General features: G+C 52.0%; 1 protein-coding gene across 1 annotated transcript in view; it reads right to left on the reverse strand.

Annotated features, from left to right (window-relative positions):
- The window catches only part of LPIN2 (lipin 2), a 70,649-nt gene extending 66,552 nt beyond the window's left edge, over positions 1–4,097 (reverse strand). Inside the window, exon 1 of the mRNA XM_058676987.1 lies at positions 3,954–4,097. The gene's annotated coding sequence lies outside the window, so the exon portion shown is untranslated. The remainder of the gene's footprint in view (positions 1–3,953) is intronic.
- Positions 4,098–6,000: the final 1,903 nt, after the last annotated feature.

The raw sequence follows: 6,000 nt of genomic DNA on the forward strand, positions 1-6,000 counted from the left end.
GGGTGGAGTAGGCACACACATCTGGCGTGAGCTTGCAGCTGCCTATCAGGAGCAGGGGCCCTCCCAGGAGAGTAGAGGCACCCGGAAGGCAGGCACAGGCCCCCAGCCACAAGCTGCCCCCACTGCTCCATGTGTACCTTCCCTCACACATCTGTGTGAACCAGCACAGGGCCTCACGGATATCAGTGTTGAGTAAGAGTTAGCATCCTAACTTAGTGTGTTACTGAAACAAAAAAAATCTAGTTGACAGCTGAGGAAGTAGATCCAGAAATTAGTTAATTTCTAACAAAGCCACCAAGGCAACTTACTCAAATGCATCATTACTAAGGTATAGCCCTGAAACCCACTGCTTCAGCCTATAACAGGTATCTTCAAACTCTTCTAGGCTTTTAATGACACATAATTTATACTGTATTGTGCCAACTTGAGGCTCTTCCTACCAACTTGTGAGTCGTTTCACCATGAAGAAGGGCATGGGTTTGGCCACTTAGCGAAGAATGGAATTAGAGAGCTAAAAACAGGATTTCAAAGTGAAGATTCCAAGCCACTGCATAGCAACTGACAGGGCAAGTCAACATACACACAAACATACAGACACAGGCCCTGGGCTCAGAGGGGAAAGAAAAGGCTTTCAATTCAAGATGAGTAACTGGACCCGAGCCGCAGCACAGCACGTCAGCCTCTGACACAGGCACCTGATTCGTGCCCCAGCCGCTCTGCTTCCAGCTCCTTGCTTGTGGCCCGGGAACGCAGCAGAGCATGGGCCAAGTGCTTAGGCCCTGCACCCACGTGAGAGCCACGGAAAAAGCTCCTGGCTCTTGGCTTTGAACTGGTCCAACTCTGGGGATTGTCTTGTAACACCTTTGAAATTAAAATAAATAAATCTTTTAAAATATTTATTTTTATTTGAAAGAGTTACAGAGGAGAGACAGACACAGAGAGATTGACCATCACCTGGCTCACACCTCAAGTGGATACAGTGGCCAAAATTGGGCTGATCCAAAGCTAGGAGCCAGGAGCTTCTTCTGGGTCTCCCACATGGTTGCAGGGGCCCAAAGATTGAAGCCATCCTCCACTGCTTTCCCAGGCCACAAGTAGAAAACTGGATCAGAAGTCGAATAACCAGGACCCAAATCAGTGCCTATATGGGATGCAGGTGCTGGCAGACAGAGGATTAGCCTGTTGAGCCATCATACCAGGACCAAAACAAATCTTTTCTAAAAAAAAAAAAAAAGGGGGAGTGGGGGACGATGAATGCATGTCTGATTCAGAGGAAGGTATTGTGGCATAGTGGACTGCTCGGAATGCCTGCATTCACACTGGAGTGCGTGGTAGTAGTACTAGATATTACTCTTTTCCAATCCAGTCTCTTCCAGGAGGCAGCCAATGATGGCTCCAGTGCTCAGCTGTTGGTCACCCACCTGGTAAACCCAGAAGAAATTCCAAGCTCGGCCCTGGCACAATGGCTCAATTGGCTAATCCTTCCCTTCTTGCTCCCTGCTCATGGCTTGGGAAAGTAGAGGAGGATGGTCCAAGTCCTTGAGACCTGCACCCATGTGGGAGACCCGAAAGAAGGTCTTGGCTCCTGATTGGCTCAGCTCTAGCCGTTGCTGCCATCTGGGGAGTGAACCACTGGATGAAAAGATCTTTGTCTCTCCTTCTCTCTGTAAATCCTGCCTTTCCAATAAAAATTGAATTCATCTTTAAAAAAAAAAAAAATCCAGGTTTCTGGCCTCAGCCTAGCCTAGTCTGGCTGTCACGGTCATCTGGGGAGTGAACCAGCAGACAGAAAGTAACACTCCCTCTCAATGCCTTTCAAATAAATAAACTAAAAATTTTTTTTTAAAAAGAGAGAAACATCCTGACTCAGGTTGCCAAGTGTTTCAGGCAGGTGTCCAAATTTATCTCCTAACAAGGAAGCTTCCAGTTAAGTGTTAGTGTGATGGTATTTATCAGGAAATATGTATGCAGAACCAAGCTATTTATGCTAACCATTAATATTTAAACTAAACATTGCAAATATTCACCGTATTTATTCACTGGCTTCATTTAGCCTTCTACCACCTTGACCCACCCCCCAGCACCACCAAGATTATTCATGCTAGGCTCACCATTCAGGAAAACGGAGTGAACTCATTCAGGAAGTGCCAGTGGTGCGCAGGTCAACAGGAAGGGCACAAGGACTGGAGCTGCCAGCCAAGACTCTTGTAAAAGTCAACTCTTGGCTGACCAGCGGGCAGCTCTGCGGGCCACCATCAGGATTCGGCCCGGGGAAAGGGGCAGTTCAACCAGCAAGATGAGAACAAAGCCCCAGTCAACCCTACTACTTTCTTCTGAACAGTGTTTTACTATAATAGGGTTTTCAAATGTTTCCAGTTCATCTTAAACATAATTCTTCTCTGTTGATTCTCAACTCCCTAAAAACTGAAATAAAGCTTGCCGTTTCCTTTCTAGCATTCTCAGACATTCCCAACACTGGATATGGAGACAACCTCCATTTGATACGCAGGTTCAACATCCTTCATCCAAAAACCTTCCAATGTCCAAAATTTGAGTATTGACATGACAACACAGGTAGAAAATTCTACTCTGAGTGTTGGCTTTATGCACAAACTTGCTTAAGCATAGAATTCTTTTCAGGCAATGTGTAAATGAAACATAAAGGAATTTCATGTTTAACATGGGTCCCATTCACAAAATAGTTTCATGACATAAATGCAAACATTTTAAAATCTGAATGAAAATGAGAAAGTAGTACTTGTAGCACCAGGCATTTGGGGTAAGGGAACTCAGCGTGTACCGCCACCATCCACAAGTTCTTACTGCAGAACCCACCCCCTGTCCAAGATTGGACTCGGGCCTTCGGGCTGTTCCATCCTTGGGCTGGGTCTGACCAAAGCCAGGACGCTCTGAGAAGCACCCGCGGACCCTGGGTGTCTGCCTGGGCGGCTTCCCCCTTCAGCATCACCCACCATGCTAACAGTCCACATAGACCAGCATCACACACACCACAAATCACAGGCCCTTAAACAGACGGCAACTGCTTCAGAGTGCATTTCAAACCTGACTTTGCATTGCAGAAGTGTAATAAATCACCCAGGCCTAATTTGAATAGATGGTTAATACCCAGCATCTCTATGGCGGTAAAGAACTTCAGCAGGGCCTGGCTCCACAGCAATGAGGCATTAAAAACAACCCACAAATTTAGAAAATAAGCCCCAAATGTGCATCTAAAAACAGTCTGGCCGCTTGTTAAGTAATCATTCAAAGCCTTTCCAAGTATTCAGAGTTCCAGTACTTTCTGAAAGGCAGGGTGTGATCTTTTTGGTGCTGTTTTTGCAGAATTTAGCTTTCAAAATGTCATCCGGGATTTTCAGTAAGAATCGCCTGGAAATAGGGGTCGGTGGGGAAACCGGTGATCCTACGTGAACAACCTGGACGGAGGAGAGCCCTGGTGTAGACTGTTAACCTCCACACGTTCCATCCAATTGCAGCTTGACCGAGGAGGCTGGGGGTGGGAGGGTTGGGGGCCGGGGACTTGGGGAGAACCGTTCACCCCGAGTCCGGGCTGCAGGCTGCGGGAGGCGGCGCGGGGGGGGGGGGGGAGACCGGCGAGCGCCCCGGCGGCCCGGCTCGCCCCGCGCCCTCCCCGCCCGGGCTAGCCCGCTCGCGACCCGCGAGACCCGGGCCGGGGGGCGTCTCGGGGGGACCTCAATGCCCTCGGGAGCCCGCGGTCCCTGCCCCGGCCCCGCACACGTCCCGCGGTGGAGGCGGCGGCGGCTGGGGTGGCGTCTACGTGGCGCGGCTCAGGGACGGGGACGAGGATGGGAAGCCGGGCAGGCAGGGGGGCGGCCCGGCCCGGCGCGCGCGCTGCCTCCGAGGGGCCGGGGACCGTGAGGGAGTCGCCCGGCGGGGCAAAGGCGCCGGAACGCTCTCCGTCCGTGCCCGCTTACCTGAGGCGGTTCCCCGGGTCCCGGGCCGCGCCGGCGGCCGAGGGGACGCGGCGGCTGGACGGCGGAGGAGCCGCCGGCGAGGGCGGGCTCGCGGCTCGGCCGCCACCGCCGCTGCTGCTGCTGCTGCTGTCTCGAGAGCCGCCAGGGCCACAGGCGAGCCAGGCGGCCCTCATGAATGAGCGCCGGCGGCCGCGGCGGCCCGGCGGGAGGCGCGAGCGGGAGGGCCGCGCGCAGGCCCCGCCCGGGCACGTGACGCGCGCCTCGCCGCCTCGCCCGGCCCGGCCGCGGGGACCCCGGGCGCGCGCCGCGCCTTTCGCGCTCCGGGGGCGGAGCCTCGGCTTTCTCCCGCCTGCGGCAACAGGACCGCGACTGTGTGTGTGGGTTTTTTTTTAAAGTTTCTTCTGATCCCTATGGCAACCCCGCGGCGCGTCACGTGGGACTCCAAGTGCAGAAAGCGTGCAAAATGAAAAAAAAAAAAGTCTTGGGCATGAAGGTAGAGCATTATAAAAATCATATTACATTCGTGTTATAAAACATTGTGAAGTCTTTTGATCGCCAGGAGAGGATCTGCTCATCTGCTCAATCCCCGCCCCCTCCATCATAAAACACACCTTTTTAAAATATGCACTAAAATAAATGGATCGTCATACGTTGCTTTTTATCCTTTGCAAACTATTCTGGTTTTTTTTAAAGGATTATTTATTTTTTTATTGGAAAACAGATACATGGAGAGGAGGAGAGACAGAGAGGAAGATCTTCCTTCCCTTGGTTCACTCCCCAAGGGGCCGCACAAGGGCCAGAGCCGAGCTGACCCGAAGCCAGGAGCCTCCGCCTGGTCTCCCACACAGGTGCTGTTAGTTATTTAAAACAGAGTTCCAGTGATTTGATATTACGATATTATTACTCGCAGCTAATTCCCGCAACCTGATTCTTTACCGTGAGCTGAAAACACCAGACGCAAGGAGGTATCTTAGGTTTATTCCAGCGGGGCAGGAACGGGTGGAGGTGGTGGAGAGAAAATGGGGGAAAGGGGGAGAGGAAGAAAAGTGAGCGCCGCACCTGGGGACCTTTTTGTCTGCCAGGTGTGGGGGTGGGGATTGGGAGGGATTGAGGGCAGGCCCCAGGGGATTGGCGACTGCAGGTGAATGCCTAGGGATAATTGGTGAGTGGGCAGGGCTGGAAGATTGGGGGTGGGATTCCCAGGTGGAATGCCAGGTTACATCTGATTGGTGGATGGCTAGACCGGCGGGAATTTCGTGACTTGTGAGGAAGAGGAAATGGCGCCAGGCCCAGGGTGGGATATTCGAATAACTCCTTACAGGTACAGTGTTTCAAGGCTTTGGGCTATCCTCTGCTTTCCCAGCTGAGAGCTGGATGGGAAGTGGGGCTGCTAGGACAAGAACAGGCACCCAGATGGGATCCTGACACGTGCAAAGTGAGGACTTTACCCACTAGGCTACTGCGCTGGACCCAGGTATACTGCTTTTTAATGTAGCTTTAATTATCTTGCATTCCATAAAGATCTTTATACATTTTTTTAAAGATTTATTATTTTTGGGCTCGGCAGCGTGGTCTAGTGGCTAAGGCCCTCGCCTTGATCCCATATGGCCGCTGGTTCTAATCCCGGCGGCTCCACTTCCTCCTCCTCTCAGTATATCTCTCCTCCCCTCAGTATATCTGACTTTGTAATAAAAATAAAATAAATCTTTAAAAAAAAAAGATTTATTATTTTTATTGGAAAGGCGGATAGATAGAGAGGAGGAGAGACAGAGAGGAAGATCTTCCGTCCGATGATTCACTCCCCAAGTGAGCCGCAACAGGCCGGTGCTGCACCAACCCGAAGCCAGGAATCTGGAACCTCTTCCAGGTCTCCCACGTGGGTGCAGGGTCCCAAGGCTTTGGGCCGTCCTCAACTGCCTTCCCAGGCCACAAGCAGGGAGCTGGATGGGAAGTGGAGCAGCCGGGATTAGAACCGGCGCCCATATGGGATCCCGCCGCGTTCAGGGCGAGGACTTTAGCCGCTAGGCCATGCCGCCAGGCCCTACAT

The sequence above is a fragment of the Ochotona princeps genome, chromosome 18, assembly GCF_030435755.1.
Source record: "Ochotona princeps isolate mOchPri1 chromosome 18, mOchPri1.hap1, whole genome shotgun sequence".
NCBI classification, from domain to species: domain Eukaryota; kingdom Metazoa; phylum Chordata; class Mammalia; order Lagomorpha; family Ochotonidae; genus Ochotona; species Ochotona princeps.